The sequence below is a fragment of the Megalobrama amblycephala genome, linkage group LG7, assembly GCF_018812025.1.
Source record: "Megalobrama amblycephala isolate DHTTF-2021 linkage group LG7, ASM1881202v1, whole genome shotgun sequence".
NCBI classification, from domain to species: domain Eukaryota; kingdom Metazoa; phylum Chordata; class Actinopteri; order Cypriniformes; family Xenocyprididae; genus Megalobrama; species Megalobrama amblycephala.
Window position 1 is genome coordinate 40,436,987 of NC_063050.1, and position 18,623 is coordinate 40,455,609.

The window sequence follows — 18,623 nt, forward strand, 5'->3', positions numbered from 1 at the left end:
CCCCAGTTTAAAATATGAATTATTATTTTCTACCTAAAATGGCCGGTTTTGAAATTGTGAGATTTGTGATGTCACAATTCTACTAATATCATCATCATTTGCTATCAAAGAGGTGTGTTCTGAGCAACTCATGTCTGTCCATCAATCACAAGAGCGATAGTGAATAAAGATGTCAAGTAAGACCGTCAAACTCAGACGTTGTTCTGTCAGTGGATGTAAAGAAACTGCACCTCCAAAAACTTTTCATCTAGCCTTCCTAAAGATCAGAGCTTTACAAAAGCATGGCTGAAGTTTATTTTTAATTATGTGCCTGAGCGAATGAAATATAAAGATTTTGTTTCTTCTTAACAATTCATAATTGACTGGCAATGCCAATTATTTTGTCCTCAGTGGCGATGCAATTCTCACTGTGTCTACACTGGATGCGACAAAGTGAATGTTCCTAATCCATTTGTCCTTCCTGTCAGAAGTAGCTCGAGCACCTGAGGTATGAGAAATAGAACGGGGAATAAGTTTACTGTCAGGGATTTGTCAAGTCCCATTGCGCCACATCCAGTGTAGACAGCATCACTAATTATAATGGGTTCTTTTGTTTGTTTGTTTTTGTTTTTTTGACATGTCATGCCGCTCACCTCTGGTGAAACATTGTTATAGTGAAGCCTTCATTTTTGTATGTATTATGTACATTTACAAAGGTAAACTTTGTATCTAGTCAGGAAAAAGAAAATTGCTGGTGCTCAACTGTCTTAAACAAGAAGAACAGAGGGAGAAAAAACACTCCTTAAACACTTCTTGCAAAAGTTCTGAATATGTGGAATACAGTGCGATGAAATCAGGCAATCACAGCAGTGGGTGGAAAATAGCAGCAAAAGATGGATAATGATAATGTTTACATATTTTGGTCCTTTTTTGGTCCAAAAACTAACTTTGAGAAACAAAACACAGGAAAAATCTGAAACTCATGACCCCTTTAAAGATTTTTCTTTATCATGAACACTCATATTTATCATTGACCCATAAACCCAGACCATCTACAGCCTTACTTTATATACCACACACACATCTATTGAGAACCGTTCTCTCCAAGGTAGGAACACTCAGTAGCTCTCAGACTACTGCTACTCTACAATTTCTGTCGTATGAATTCATACCCATGAACACACACATGCATGCACACACACACACACACACACACACACACACACACACACACACACACACACACACACACACACACACACACTCCCCTTATTGATGCTAGTCACTCTCTTCCTCAAGGAAACTTGTCACACTATGCAATGCTTGAAGTTCTCATAAGGACAGTGGAGTGAATCTTGCCGATGCTATCACATGCCTCTATCATCATCCTTTTAGCTCAGGGCCGGTGCTGTGTCCCCTGAGACTGTGTCACTGGAGCATATCAGTTATAATGAGGGGCCCCTGAACCCATCAAAACTCATTTAGTGAGCAAACTGACACATGCTTATACAATCTTATATTTTGACACAAGCTGTTGCAGTCACCTGAATTTCCTTAAGGTCCTGAGGGACGATTGTATCCCAATTTTAGGGCCATTTTAGTGGCCTGTGTGTCTGTACGTGTGAATAAGCTTAAGGCAAATAGTAATATGTCTAATGCAGTGTTTCCTAATACCGCTCCTGGACCAAACACCACACATTTTGTATGTGTTCTGCATTTGATACAATGTACATCCTGATTTACATCCGAGTTAGATGCATTCCCAGGTCAACATATTTTGTTGATTAGTTGGGGACACTTGCTTAGTTGTGGACACTTGATATTCAACAATGTTATTGATCTGCCTGCATTGACACCATTGTATGCAAACTGAACTGAGGTGGATGATGACATCACTGTTTTCTCCAGAGCCAATGTATAGATGAATAAACAAAATTAATAACTATTGATTTTTACAAAACAATGAATCAATACTGAACTTACTTAAGCTGGACAATGACACCATTTTCTTCTAGGGCTGCTGTGCAGCCAAAATTATTTGCCAGTTATCACTGTAAAGCTGCTTTGACACAATCTGCATTGTAAAAAGTGCTATATAAATAAAAGTGACTTGACTTGATTTGATCCTGGAACAACATTCCTCTCCGAAAATGTAATCCTAATCATATCCCTACCCATAAGTTATCCCTAAAATCAGAGAGAAATGATAGGTAAATAACACTGATGTAGAAGCAATTAACCCTGGTTGTAAGCCTAAACCTGACATAATCTGTAACCTTGTCCCTTAAATCTAATTGGTTGATTGGAATGTTGTTCCAGAATCAACAAAAATGTTGATCCAGGAATAGGTTATACTTGGAGAAATCAGGTTCTACATACACCAGTTCCTGAGCACTATATTAACAAGCTGATGAGCTGAATCTGGTGTACTATAACAGAGGGAACCAACTGTGCAGTGTTAGGATTAAGAAATACTGAACTAAATTCAGAGCAATAAAGTTTTAAGCTAAAAGGCAAAGTGAAACTCGCAACCCATTTTATTTAAATAATCACACAGTGAAAGGATATTTAACACACGCACACACACACAAACAAAATAGAGTGGGGTTTGGTTGTGTCTACCATGAGTTGACTGGATAGTGAAAATAACCTGATCTCACGGGAAACCATAACTAAGTTACGTGTAAGCCTAAAGGTCCTCCTGTATCTGTTTGCTGGTGTTTGACTTCTGCCTGTACGACTACGCTCATTTTAATAAAGCCTGCACATGGATCTCCCACTCCATCGTCCAGTTCTTTTCGTTACAGTAATAACTAGATACTAACCCTGAACCTACACCTAAACCTAAACTTAACCCTTGTAGTTACCTTATATTACTCAGTATTTTAAAGGGATAGTTCACCCAAAAATGAAGATGTTTATCTGCTTAACCCCAGGGCATCCAAGATGTAGGTGACTTTGTTTCTCCAGTAGAACACAAATGATGATTTTTAACTCCAACCGTTGCCGTCTGTCAGTCAAATAATGCGAGTGGATGGGAACTTCTACTATAAGAGTAAATAAAACAACGGGAGTGATGTCTAGCACTCATTGAAGTATATGAGTGAGACATCACTGCCGTTGTCAGAGCGCGATCAGACCTCACTAACCGAGTGCTGAACGCAGTTGGACATAGTGGTGTATTAGAAGTAAAAAATTATATAAATACTGTTCTGTTTCTCGCACAAACTGATCGTTTCGTGTCTTAGGGCATCAATGTGTCATCACAAGCCGCAGGGTTTAATTTTGTTTTTTATATAACCAAGTTTTATTTACTCTTATAGTAGAAGTTCCCATCCACTCGCATTATTTGACTGACAGATGGCAACGGTCGGAGTTAAAAATCATCATTTGTGTTCTACTGAAGAAACAAACTCACCTACATCTTGGATGCCCTGGGGGTAAGCAGATAAACATCAAATTTTCATTTTTGGGTGAACTATCCCTTTAATAGGTAAGTACACTGTAAGATCATGCAAGTACACATACTGTAAAATAAAATGCAACTGTATTTTTTTCCCATTCAAGTTTTTTTTTTCTTTAAACAATTGGGATTAAAAACAATCATCAATGAAGATTTAACATTTTTAGGAGGCTCATCTCATGAAGCACTGTGAATTCCGTAATCACATAAAAAATGTAATAAATGTGTATAAATAAATAGTATAACATGTGATATAAAATGTTTCTATCTTGAAGTTTACAGTATGTTGGTAAACAAATTTCTCTATAAAAAGAAAGAAAAAAAAATGGGAATTTTATTTAAAATATTTTTTAATTAAAATAATAGGCCAACTGAGTTAACACAGTAAAAGGCAAAATAAATGTTGACTGTACAGTTTAAATGAGCTATAGTTTGGCTTATTGGTTGGTTGTTTATTCTGGATGTGAAGCTTAAATTTACTTTTTCATTTCTGCATAATATTTACATTAAAAAAATGCACAAAGCAAAATCATTAGTGCACAGGCTACAATGTCCATTCTATCCATTCTATGTGAAACATCAGCTCAAGCCAACCCAACTACATCAGAGGAAAAATAAAGGATGCTCACCATTTCTTTACACCATACATCAGTTGAGATGTAAGTAAACTACTGGTGTCAGGTGACAATTGACCATACTATAAGCAAACAACAGAACAGATGTTACACAGCCACAGTTTATGCCTGCAGCTTTATATGTGTAAAAGATGCTTGACTGAATTAAGTGCTAAAATGCAATTGTTTTGATGTTGTCTTTCTGACATGCAACTTCATTGCATTTGTTAATAAATGAAAAAAAAATGAATTTGTCATACTAAAGTGTCACACACCATTACACACATATCATTTCAACTTCTGCTGAGGCAAATTATAACACTAGAGAATTGTGCCTGTACATAAATATTTCAAGATGAACAGACTCACAGTTCAAATGATTTGTATTCCAGACATTTTAATTAACATAAAAACAAATCCAGTGAAATGTGCACCTATGAAAAGCACAAACAACTGTCAAAGTGGACTGATTGTCTCTATGTTTAACCATTTATTTTAATGTTTAATTCATCAGATTATAAAATATGTTACAAACTGCACCTGGTACAGAATGTAATTCAGTTCCTTTATATAAAGGAAAATTCAGTTTTATATGTGAATACTCTAGTAAGTAGGTGCTACTATATACATACATACTATATACTATACATAGATGAATATAAACAGTACCTATAGAAGAATCATCATTCCCCTTTGAAACAGTTACTTTATTTGATGTACAGCCTGAAATCAAAACCCATTCCAAAAAAAAAAAAGACAAAAGACAAAAGCTTTTCCAGATTTAACTTTTGCCTTACAACATCAAAGTAATGAAAGAAAAAGCAGGAGTTTTAATTATTAACAAATAATAATAATAATAATAATAAAAAGTACTATAAACGGGTTTGAAAAATCATCAGTCACCTGATTTAATACTTAGTATAGTTAGCAGAGCCACCTTTTGCTTTAATTACAGTCTTTTTTTTTTTTTTTTTTTTTTTTTTTTTTATATGTCTGTACTAGCTTTGCACACCTAGATTGTGGAATATTTGCCCATTCTTGATTGGAGAATTGCTCAAAATTCTGTGGTAATGGTAATGGACTGATCTCTTCAAGTCCATCCATGGATTTTCTATTGGATTTAAGTCAGGGCTCTGAATTGGCCACTCAAAGACATTGTAATGACTGAGGCAAATCAGACACAATTATTGGTTAGTTAACCAATAGTTTTAAGCTCACTCTGGAGTCTGTCCCCATCCCCCGGGAAGTTTTCAGTTACAAGTTTATTGCGCTGAGGAATGTGGTTGCCGCATGGAGAACAGAGTAGAGACACAGAAAATCTGCATCTTCCCTGCATTTTCCACACAGAACACAGACTCTATGGCATTAATGTATAGACAGACTGTGCTATAAATGATTCCTTCTCAGGAAATGGTATCCATTATTACTGATGTTGTATTGTACTCATTGTATTTACATGTTTGATGATTGTTAAATGTTATGACCTGCACGGTAACTTCAATCATGCCATGTTTAGTGTCTATACGTTCGTAGCGGGAAGATTTAAATGTTTGTGTATGCGGTACATCCATACCTGTGCAACACATCAGTATTAAAAGAATATTTAATAGTTCTGATTCAAGAACTCAGCTTGTTAATCTTTCTGGGTTGTAAAAGCCCTGACAGGAGGGGTGTTGCCACCCAGAATTACAACATCTTCATTGGTCCGGTCAACAACTGAGAGGTGTGACTTTGACCAGAGGTTAAAAACCAGCGAACAGTGCCACTCCCTCTCTTCTTCTTCCTTGCTTCTGGACCGAACAAATCTCCTTGCGGCCGGCCTCTCTAGGCCCGGCCGCAAGGCTGGTAGGCCCCTGGCCTACAACACCCAGCCATGTGCTCATCACCCAACAGACTGGCAACAACTTCAGATGATAACTTCAAGAGTTATCCTCAACCTGCAGATCCGACGCTCTTCAGCCTAAAGGCATCTTGCAAGTATCGTACATTTTAATGCTAAACAGCGATTTAGTATTGATTTGTAAAGACTTTACCTTTGCTATTGCTAAAAGAAACTGATGAGTCCTTTCCAGATTGCCTTTGACATTTCATGTAGCTCTAGTAACAGCATCTCTTCCGGTTCAACACTATCATTACTCATTCTGACTTGCGTGTGTGTGTGTGTGTGTGTGACCCTTTATGTATGTTATGTTATGTGTTTGTTAGTTTAGTTATGTGTTTGTGAGTTAGTTAATAAAGATTGTGCACAATACACGTTTGGTTCTGACTCCGTCTGCTAATGAATTGCCTCTTAAGTGATAGATCCGGACAACGTGAGTAGTACAGTACAATAAGAAATATTATTTTTCCAATAACTTGGAAATTGACATTTCTTAGAATTAATAAACAATCAACACTGAGCGTTCACTGGACAAACAGGTTAACTGATTGTAATGTTAATTTTAATGTAGCTACGTCCAGTTAATCTGATTAACGGATTTGCATATTCATAATTAATCATAATTAATAATCATAATGAGTTATGAATAATTATTAATATTTCCCTTTTGAGTTAATTTTCGCTACAACATTCACCTTCCTATACTTAAGCCATTGCATTGTTCTTTTGGCGGTATGTTTAGGATCATTGTCGTGTTGGAAGGTGAATGACCGGCCCATCTTCAGCTGTCTAGCAGAAGGATGCAGGTTTTTCTCAATAATTTGGATGTACTTGGTAGCATCCAATTTTCCTTCAATGCTGACCAATCTCCCAGTCCCAGCTAAAGAGAAACACAACTACAACATAATGCTGCCACCACAATGCTTCACAGTAGGTATGGTGTATTTTGGGTGGTGTTCTTTGTTTGATTTTCACCAAACATAGCACTGAAAGAAAGAAGCCTTTCCTGAAAAAGTAATACTCAGTCTTGTTTGTGCTATGCAAAACACACCTGGAAGACTCTGATGCCATCTGGCAAAAGGTGCTATGGTCTGGTGAGACCAAAACTGACCTTTGTGACCTTTTCCAGCACGTTTTTCTTTCATTACTTTAACGTTGTAAGGCAAAAATTGTAAATAAAGCTGGAAAAGGTTTTTTTTTTTTTTTTTTTTTTTTTTAATGAGTTTTGATTTGTGGCTGTACAACAAATTAAGTAACTATTTCAAAGGGGTATGATGACTTTCTATAGGCACTGTACATAGTCTTTCACATATTCAGAACTTTTGCGAGAAGTGTTTAAGAAGTGATTTTTCCCCCTCTATTCTTCTTGTTTAAGACAGTTTAGCACCAACAATTTTCTTTTTCAAGACTAGTGCTCTGTTTTATTTGAGATAAAAAGTTTACCTTTGTAAATGGACATAATACATAAAAAACACACGAAGACTTCAAAAATTCTTTATCAGTATTACACAGCATGCCCGACTGCTTTAATGAAGTACGCACTTAAAATCTTTTCAAGTATGAAAACAACCATTTTCAAATACTGCTTATGAAGAGATAAATAAATAAAAGGGGATAATGAAATGGCTTCAAATTTTTTCTTAATTCCTTCACTCTTCTGTTTATCTTTCCCCTCAGCTAAAAACTATTACTTAAATCACTTTGATTAAGAAATATGATTTCATAGAGACAAAAACCTTACTTCAAAAAGCATAGATAGTTGGGCTGGGTGTGATTCACAATACTTTGTGACAACATACCACTCCTTCTGAATGGCTATCAATGGGGGGGGGGGGGGGGGGCTTGCTACAGGTTCTCATGGCTAACCAACCAAACCTTGACTATACGGTATGTGATAGACCTAAAATGTTAAAATGTTAAAAAAGTTATGTTGTTCAGGTAAACTATCACAAAATGGGACTGAATTGTCAGATTATAGTCTGTGGCTGGCACAGACATTTTATTTGATTGAAGGAACTTCAAATTTTATGACATACAAGAAATTTGTGTGTTTCATCAACAAAGGTCTCAAAAGAACTGTGCTGTTTACATTCCTCTCTTCCCGTCTCTTGCTGCTAATGGTGTTTTTGCTGAAGGCTGTTTGAAATAAATATGCTTTTAATGTCAAACCGGGTAGTGAAAAGTTATTTTGTGGTGAACAGTGAGAGCCTACAGACAATAAACACAGCAGACACAGAATCTGCACTTAGTCTGCAAACAGCTCTGCAGGCTTCCAGCAAATTGGCTCAACATTCATCCACAAAGTTAGTTATTATTATTTTTTAAAATACTTTATATTTTTTCAAAAATATCTAATTTGCATTAAATCTATACTTCACTCGCATACTCATACTAATCAAAATGCTCCTATATATAAAATACAAAATATTATACAAAATGATCCTATGCTCCGATTCCACACAGTGTTTGTGAGAAACATTGACAACAGAGCAAACATAGAGCACAATGGAGATATCAGAGAAGGATGTCTATGAAGTAAATGTATCTAATTAACATAATATTAAACAAATGAAATATTCATGCTATAGCTGCTGTGTGCGAGCTGGTAAGCAAAGCTTGCAGAGTGGACTGAAAGCACAGTGGCACGGACGAGTGAGCTTGTTGATTGTATCCCTTTTTCACAGACATCACTGGAAAGTTTGTAGTTCGTTCGGATATGGTAATAGCAAAGGAAGTAAAACGAGGAGCATTTTACTAATGTTAACTGATGGTAAAGAGAGAGCTCACACACTTCTGTTGAATGCTCTTGATTGCTGATCGCTAACATGAACTGTTACCTGATGTATAATGAGTGGTCCCCTACATTATTACAAGAAGGCGATAAAGTAATCACATTACTTTTTTAATAGGGATACACTGATACCACTTTTTCCAGAACAAGTCCAATACCGACTTTCATTTTTAGTACCTGCCGATACCAAGTACGGAGACCTGTATTTTCATTGCTTTTTTTTTTTTTTTTTTTAAATATTGGGCAGAGAAACCAATCAAAGTGAATATGAATCTAATTAGCTGGCTTAGCAAATAGATATTTCCTTCAGTTATTTTCATGCCTAATTATCCCTGTTAAAATACTGTTCATATTATTGCTCTATCATATTTTATCTTCAATTTAATAGCACAGTGAATATTTAGAGCTGCTCTAAGTATTTAATTTCTTCTGGCCTGGTTGGGCCAGTGGTTCAAATTTTTAGATACCAGTGAAACATTACAAATTTCAGGTACAGAAATTGAATAAAGTAATCAAATGTAAAATAACACTGCATAGTCTTCACTGTATAAAATAAATATTGATTAATCATTATTAAATTTACTCAGCCAAGAGCAGTGAGAGATTTTCTCTGTCTTTTGTTGTTAGATTAACATTGAGGACAAAGACAGCGGTAGGTTTATTAGGCTGCTGTCACCTTAAGAGCTGTATCTAACACACACATTTTCTTTCTGTTTACATTCACTTAAGACATAACTGACTATGTTTCACAAGGACGCTTGTGAGCTCAGTTTAATATAGGCCATTTGTGAGCTGTCTGAGAGGCAGCTTTATGGGCACTTAGGTCCCGTCCACACGGACACGCGTTTCTGTGAATACGCACAAATTTTTTATCGGATAGGCGTTTCGTCCACACGGATCCGACGTTTTCGAAAGGCGAAAACGCTATTTTTTGAAACCGGGTCCCAGAGTGGATAAATTTGAAAACGCTGTCTTTGCGTTTTCGTGTGGACAGGGCCATCCGTATATTTTCTGAAACGATGATGTCATCATCCCACGTGCCGACCCTAGTCAGACGCCGCTAACACCACAAAACAGCACCAACAACAGCAATAGCAGACTCTACATGCTTGCGTTCGTTCTGCAGAAGATACTGAGCCAAAATAAAGTGCTATTTCTAAGCTTTGCTATAGTTTGTATTCAGCTGCAAGGTTTATGCGCATGCTCCAAGTCTTCTTCGCTGCTTTAAGTGCATTTCTGTGACAGAATTACAGCGCCACATAATGGTCTGGCATGTATACTACATCATTTTGAGTTGTTTCAGTGGTTTCGTGTGGACACAGATATTGTTTGAGACGAGGAAAAAAGTAGCCTTAGAAGCATATTGTGCATCTTAAGGCCTTTACACACCGGGACGAATATCGCACACATTTATCGCCAGCGTTTTTCGAGATGTTTTTTGTGTTCATACCCAAGCTATTTTCACTGGCGATGCGCAGAGTGGACGTGCAATTTCACTCCCCGACAGTATGTGGTGCTTGTGCTTAACGGTAGTGCAAATAAACATATTTATGATATTAATAAAGTTAAAGAAGATAAAAATGCAGATATAAAATGGCACACACACACACACACACACACACACACACACACACACACATATACATATATATATATATATATATATATATATATATATACACAGGTGCTGGTCATATAATTAGAATATCGTGAAAAAGTTAATTTTTTTTATTGTAAATTATTTTAAAAAATGAAACTTTCATTTATACTAGATTCCCTACATGTAAAGTAAAACATTTCAAAAGTTTTTTTTTTTTTTTTTTTTTTTTTAATTTGTTGATTAGAGCGTACAGCTAATGAAAGTCCAAAATCCAGTATCTCAAAATATTAGAATATTTACATTTGAGTTTCATTAAATGACCATCCCTACAGTATAAATTCCGGGTATCTCTTGTTCTTTGAAACCACACTAATGGGGAAGACTGCTGACTTGGCAATGGTCCAGGAGACAATCATTGACACCCTCCACAAAGAGAGTAAGTCACAGATGGTCATTACTGAATGTGCTGGCTGTTTACAGAGTGATGTATCAAAGCATATTAAATGCAAAGTTGACTAGAATGAAGAAATTGGGTAGGCAAAGGTGCACAAGCAACAAGGATGACCACAAGCTTGAGAATACTGTCAAGTAAAGCCGATTCAGACACTTGGGAGAGCTTCACAATGAGTCAAATGAAGCCGGAGTCAGCACATCAAGAGTCACCACACTCAGACATCTTCAGGAAAAGGACTACCAAGCCACTTCTGAAACAGAAACAACGTCAGAAGCATCTTACCTGGGCTAAGGAGAAAAAGAACTGGACAGTGAACAGTGGTCGAAAGTCCTCTTTTCAGATAAAAGTAAATTTTGCATTTCATGTTGAAATCATGGTCCCAGAGTCTAAAGGAAGACTGGAAAGGCACAGAATCCAAGCTGCTTGAAGTCTAGTGGGAAGTTTCTGAAGTTAGTAATTATTTGGGGGGCCGTGACATCTGCTGATGTTGGTCCATTGTGTTTTATCAAGTGCAAAGTCAATGCAGCCATCTTCCAGGAGATTTTGGAGCACTTTATGCTTCCATCTGCTGACAAGCTTTATGTAGATGCTGATTTCCTTTTCCAGCAGGACTTTAGCACCTGCCCACAGTGCAAAAACCACTTCCAAGTGGTTTGCAGACCATGATATTATTGTGCTTTATCGGCCAGCCAACATGCCTGACCCCTGAATCTATGGGATATTTTCAAAAGAAAGATGAGAAACAGTCGATCCAACAATATACAGATGATCTGAAGGCTCAATAGTGCCTCAGCAGTGCCACAGGCTGATCACTTCCATGCCACACTTCACTGATGCTGTAATTTGTGCTAGGAGCAAGTCATTTTGGACTTTCATGAGCTGTACGCTCTAATCATCAAAATTAAAAAAAAAAAAAAAAAAAAAAAAAAAAAAAAAAATCTTTTGAAATGTTTTACTTTACATGTAGGGAATCTAGAATATATGAAAGTTTCATTTTTAAAAATAATTTACAATAAAAAAAATGAACTTTTTCACGATATTCTAATTATATGACCAGCACCTGTATATGACATATGAGAGATGGTAGTCAGAAATGGTAGTGCAAATAAGTCACAATGACAGTAGTGCAAGTTAATGGTAGTGCAAATAAACATACTTATGAAATAGACATTCTCAACTATATTTCTTGAATGTAAAAGAAAAAAAATAAACAGTAAAAATACAGAAATAATATACATCTGTTGGTGTGGCCAAGTGGCAGAGCACCCATAGCGTGCATCTCAATCAGCTCCCTAGTTCAGTAGTCAGGGCACTGATCAGGGAGTCAGCCACATTCATTTACACGGTATACTGATACACGACCTAGAAAGCAAGGGTGCTGTTTGAGACACAGGGATAGTTTGAACGAACGAACCCGAGACGTTTTTTAAAAAATGACGTTTTTACGCCTCGCGTTTTTCGCGTCGGTGTGCACGCTCACATTGGCGCCCTTTGTTTAGTCACGAGGCGTTAAACGTTGGCGATAATCAGTGTGTACAGGCCTTTATACACAAAAATAGCATATATTTGACCGAAATTTCAGAATTGTCAGCAAGCTGACTTATGTGTATGTGTTGATGAGGTGACAATCAGTAGCAGGTGTGGGTGATGGCTGACTGAGACCGAGGTGAGAACCATGCTGAGAAATAGATTCCAGGGTGTGCGTGAGGGAAGGAGGACTGGTGCAATCTTGACACTAGATAGCACTGTGAATGTTTATATGATTTTCAATGAATGGGATGCTATATTTTATTAAATACACTTGCATGACGAGCTCATAATCACAATCTCAGAAGTGGGAAGTAGGAAATTTAAGATAGCACGTGAAGGCAGCATAATTCAGCAAAAGTTTCCCTCAAAATCAATGCAGTCAAACTAATAAATACAAAGAACCACAATGAACAGGTGATATTTTATTCTCAGAGATATTGATATATGAACCTCCAACATTAACATGTTACTAGAAACCATGAATAATGAATCAGACCCTTATTAGGCACTGTAGTTTCTCCTTATTTGTATAATTAGCACTTAGCGGGATGATAAGCCCAGATCGTTAGCATTTCCCACTGAGACAGCACTTCTTCATGGCGCTTGATAAAACATTGCCACTTTATCTGCATTTTTGGAGAGTATTTTTTAGCAGATTTAGCATGTCTTTCTTGCCCTGCCATAAAGAAAAAAAAAAAAAAAAGAGACAAAAGTGGCTGACAGCAGAGGTCAGAATCGATCTGTCACTGTTTATGTTTGCTCTTTCAAGGCCTTTTGACGAATAGAGGGGCTCAGGGGAGATAAAATAAATAAATAAATAAATAAATAAAACCCTCTCTTTTCTCCTAAAAAGACAGGAAAATTGTGTACTAAGAGGAAACAAAAAAATGTTTAGTGGAGAATGAGAGGTCGGTTAGAGAAAAGTGGTAGGTTTTTAGAGTTGCTTTTACCCCATCTTGACCTAAACGTGTCAAAAAGAACAAAAAAATGCCCTTAACAAAGCTGATATGTGCCGTCTTCTTTATTTCATTCTTTATAAGCTTCATGTCACTATTCTTCTTAAGGTCAAAACAAACAAGTTTAAATGAAATGAAATGAAATGAAATGAAATTATTAAATGAAATGAAATGAAATTAAATCAACTGAACTGGGAGACAAGTAAACCCCTTTAGGTTGGTTTAAGCTTCTTTTTTTTTTTTTTTTTTTTTTTTTTTTTAGCAAAGTAGAAATTATACATGAAAATTGACAGAGCTGTGGCTTAGGGGTTAATTCACATATTTTACTTTTTGAGCCATGGTGTTCATATGGGAGATACAGGTTTAATTTAATGTCCTGATCCTATTCATTCTCAGTCTCTGTCACAAAAAAATAAAAATAAAAAATAACAAAAAAGCTAAATAAATTTAAAATAATTAATTACCAAGCCAGTCAATAAACAAAAAATTGACTCAGCAGTGAAAGACTGTGATGAATAGGCTATAGTCAGCAGCACAATTGGCTTCTTGAAACCCCAGATAAATAATAAATCCCTGTAGAGTTACCCATCATTAAACAGCCCCTGTAGTTTGTAGTTGTCATCAGAAAATGCAGGCCTTTAGTGCTTATACACCAACATCAAATGATAGTCTAGAGAATTTATATAACGCCCTGTATTTGACAAAGAAATAATAAATATAGGCAATGTCTCATAAGAGTCAGACACAGATCATGTCTGAGTTGGCTAATTTATTATGAGTATGAAGAGCGAAGTACAGTGAGAATAATTCATAAGTGAGGGCATAAGTGAACGACAGTTTCATGCTCCCTGTGTCTGATGTTTATGGCTGCCTGATGCCTTGATCTGAGCAAAGGCCATTACTTCCTGTACTTTTATGAAGAATTAAATATTATCATTCGGTTTTATTTCACAATGATTCAGTTTTAAAAATGAAAGCTGAGCACTGTTCAGATAACATTAACAGAAAAAAAGAAGGCTTGTTAGTTACCAAAGTGATGACATTAATAGAGTTAGATTCACTAAAGGCTATTGTAATTTTCAACAATGAGCAACAATTTTGCCACTTTATTAACACGGGTGTGTTTAGTTTCTCTGTCTTGTTTAATTTTTGGTCATAGTTTTCATTGTGTCTATTTGGCCGTGTTCTAATTCTTCATTAGTTGTCATGGTTTCTTATTAGTTACATACCTGTTCCTTGTCTCGTTAATCGTCTAGCCCTGTTAATTTAAGCCCTCTGTTCTTTCAGTTCATTGTCTCATGTCAAAGTCTGTGGTTCTTATGTGTATGCTATCACTCTTTCTGTTAATTAAAGTCTATTATCTTCATTCATTGTGCATCACACTTCGACCTTGGGATTTACAACACAGCAACCCCTGACAGAACACGAGAACGTATGATTTGATTTAAATGGCAATTAACTATAGATATCCCTGTCCACCTCCTACTGCTGGAGCAGGGGAATCACTCCCTCAAAGATCACACAAGGGAATTTCTCGATCTCAGTCGATCACAGTCATGTTCTGTTTAACTGTATTGTTTAGTTTAGTTTCATTGTCTGTATTTGCCTGTGCTCAAGTCATTCATTAGTTGTCATGGTTTCTAATTAGTCCACACCTGTTCCCTGTTCTGTTGATGTTCTTCCATCTGTGTATTTAAGCCCTCAGTAGCCCTCAGTTCATTGTCTCATGTTAAAGTTATGTATGCTATCACTCTTTGTGTTGTATAAATTATATAGTTAAATTATTGTTCATTTGACATCACAAATCATCCTTGCACTGTTAAAAAATTACTGTAAATTTTACAGTAAAATACTGGCAGCAGGGTTGCCAGCCAGTTACTGTAATTTTTACAGTAGTGTTTCTGTAATTTAATTTACAGAATTTTACTGTAATCGAGAATACAGTAAAATTCTGTAAATTAAATTACAGAAACACTACTGTAAAAATTACAGTAACTGGCTGGCAACCCTGCTGCCAGTATTTTACTGTAAAATTTACAGTAATTTATATATTTTGTATACTGCATTTTTACAAAAAAATATATTGTATACTGCATTTAACATACTTCTTTAAATAGCAAATACACACATTCAAGTAGTTTAGTCAAGTAGAATATGTAAAATGCAGTATACAATATATTTTCCCTATTGCTCACTTAATGACTGGGAGCTGAATTTTAAATTTAATCTATTAACTGCATAAACTTTAAACAAATTTTAACTGCATAAAGTGTTGTATAATGCATAACTTAATTCACCCCCCTCCCAAAAAAATAAGATATTTGATGCTTCTTAATCTTGAAAAACAGGTCAAAATGTAATAAATATATCTTTCAAATTTACATAAAAAATGCCATAAAAGGTGTATTATTTTGAATTTATTTTTTATTTAGAAAATCATTTTATTTTTTAAAGGGACAAAATTTTGTCATGAAAATGTTTTTAAATTACTTATTGGCCATCATGGCCCTTCACACAAAGAAATACAATTATAACTATAACTTGACCAACAGGGTCATATAAAAACATTTCTTAAAACCCACATCACTTTTATCACTTCATGAACATACCAACATGGCCAAACAACAAGTCCAACAAACTTGCGATCAAAAAAGAACAATTCTGCTCCAGATGATGTTCCATCCCAGGATTCAAAGAGAGGCTAGAAATATTGAAAGGAACAAAGAGGACAATACATTAGATATATTACAAAACATAATACTTTAAGGGTGCGTTCACACTTGTAGTTCGGTTTGTTTGGTTCATTTGGTCCGGACCAAAGAAGAAAAAAAAACATTTAGTCCTGGTCCGGTTAGCGTTCAGATTGGCAGTTTTACCACCGAACCAAAAGATACCGAACCTAAAGGCACAGGGATACATTCACAACGTGATTCGTCGGATTTGATGGCGTATTGCCTATTTTGAGACGGAACTTACCGAACATCCAAAACAATGCTGTTTGCTGAGGTAAATGCGCTCGTTGTGTGTGCGTAGCGGGGCGTAGCCTGCATGTGATGGTATTTTGGCCAGTTGGGAACTCGTGAAGAGCTTATAAAATATGTAAAGTAGTCAAAACACCGGCAGGAATCCATCCGTCACACACACAAACGATCTGCTGTGTGGAGATGCGCGTCTGATGCCTGTGATGAGAAAACTCGCGTCTATGACGAGAAAACCGACATGCGTGAGGATTCTGTCCTTTTTAGGGTCTCATCTTCCTGTTTTTGGTTCGGTTACATGTCTTTGGTCCGTGTTGCGTTCATATATCATTCAAACCGCACCAGAGTTCGTTTGGAAGCGGACCGAGACCCATCTTTTCAGCGGTCTCGGTCCGCTTGTTTGGTGCGCACCGGGGTTCGGATGGCAGCGTTCACATATGTTCAAATGAACCGCACTAACCGAGCAACCGCACCAGGGTTTGTTTTAATCGAACCAAACATGACAAGTGTGAACGCACCCTAAGAGACTGATAGAGGGATGATAGATACAGTCAGATACAGATATAGAATAATAAAAGTATATAATAAAAGGAAAAATAGATCTTGGTGTGTGTGTGTATTTCTTACATTTCAGAAATTCCACTGAAAATCCATCACTTTGCACAGAAGAGTGGCCACATGTAGGTTGAACGCAACCCGTTTCTTCTGAACTGTCTGCCTGTTGTTTTAGATGGCACTTTTCCTTTCGTCTTTGTTCCTCTCTCCAGATAAATACCTACAAAGTGCATAAAGGGTCAGGAATTCAGATTGGTTTTAGCTTTTGAGGCATGTAATCATGTTTATGAAATTATACCATGTGGTAGAGCAGTATTAGCCTACAACTCCAGTCCTGAATACTTACCTCCCAGAAAGTTTTAGATGTCCCACTAATCAACACCTTATTTAACTAATTTGTTTGCCAGGGTCAAATAGAGAGACATCTAAAACATTCACCCTAAAAAATAAATGTCTAATCTAGTTGAGAAACAAATAGTTTGTAGTTGTGTTAAAGGCCTCAATAGATATAAAATGTACATCTAAAAGACAAGTACAGGATGATCAGTTTGTTCATATCTGTAAATAGCACATTTCATTTCAAGTTAAAAAAGATTTGTTTTCGTAATGGTACGTTAATACATTAACTATACAAGGCAAACTGAAATCAAACAGAGATGTTAAAGTGTTTGCATTACCTTAAGTTAGCAAATGTCCACAAATACATCACATTGGTTACGTTAACAGCATGAAGCAGCACCATTTTGCGTGACACATCCTCCGTGAGCGGCCTGATCGCGTCGCGAGGCTTTTTCGTTTCGGCCCGTGTTAACAGATGGCTGTCTGCCTGTACAAATGTGATTTACGCCATAAAATAATCACGACCAAGTGCGCTGATGAACACGAAGTTCTCGTGAATTCCAACTGTTTCTAATTATTAATTTTCGGCCCACAGCCGCTATGCTAAAGCGCCGGGGAATGTGTGAGATCCTACCGCGACCGCGCTGAGGAAAACCCCGCGCAAGTCTGCTTCGCGCCCCGCGGACGGAGGATGCGTCAATCCGGGGTTACCAATATGAATCGCGAATGTAAATACATACATATTTACCAAAGACTGAGGGGGAAATGAAATAATAAGTCACTTACCACAGTTGTAAATCACTCTTGCTGCTACTCGAATCTTGACCGTTGGAGATCCCACAATGCCTCTGTATATTTGAAATTTACAGCAATATTCTGTAAATTTGATTCAAACCGCCACGCCCCCGGAATTCATTGCAATTTACAGCAATATGCTGTATTATTAAAATACAGCCATCAGCTGTAAAATATTGCTGTAATTTTTACAGCAATTCATTACAGTGTGGGATTTACTACACAGCACCTCCTGAAATGGTGGAGAGCTTGAGATGAAGTGTGAGACATGAAGAAAAATGACAAAACAAGGTAAATATCCCTTATAAACAGGATGTTTGAATTGTCAAACTATGCAAAAATGTGTAAATATTATTTAAGGGTGTGTATTTAAACAATGCTAACCAATTAATTAGCTTTAGCATGAGAAAGGAGTCCATTATTTCACATTTTATTCCATAAAAAAGTTTAAAATGTCATTGCTACCAATGAAAATAAAATGACATTTGATGGTTCAGAAAAATGACAAAAATGGATGAGATAGATGAGAATTTTCATTTTTGGCTAAACTATTCCTTTAATGTGATAGGATTTTTCTAAATAAATACTCATTGAAGAAAAAGTCAACTCAGCTCTAAAGAGTTGTAAACCAGGCCAATTACCACAGCAGCAACAAAAGTTTTCTGAAGAAATGGGTCATTTCCTCTTTAA

At 36.4% G+C, this 18,623-nt stretch overlaps 1 long non-coding RNA gene across 3 annotated transcripts; it reads right to left on the reverse strand.

Annotated features, from left to right (window-relative positions):
* Positions 1-15,672: 15,672 nt before the first annotated feature.
* On the reverse strand, positions 15,673-18,152 carry LOC125272549. Of its 3 annotated transcripts, none has more exons than XR_007185878.1 (3): positions 17,925-18,152; positions 16,872-17,019; positions 15,673-15,967 (listed from the first exon to the last, which is right to left on the reverse strand). It is a non-coding gene; the product is annotated as an uncharacterized LOC125272549 (long non-coding RNA). The 3 variants fall into 3 exon arrangements; XR_007185879.1 differs by lacking the exon at positions 17,925-18,152 and adding an exon at positions 17,477-17,912; XR_007185877.1 differs by lacking the exon at positions 17,925-18,152 and having other exon boundaries at positions 16,872-17,912.
* Between the last annotated feature and the right edge of the window lie 471 nt (positions 18,153-18,623).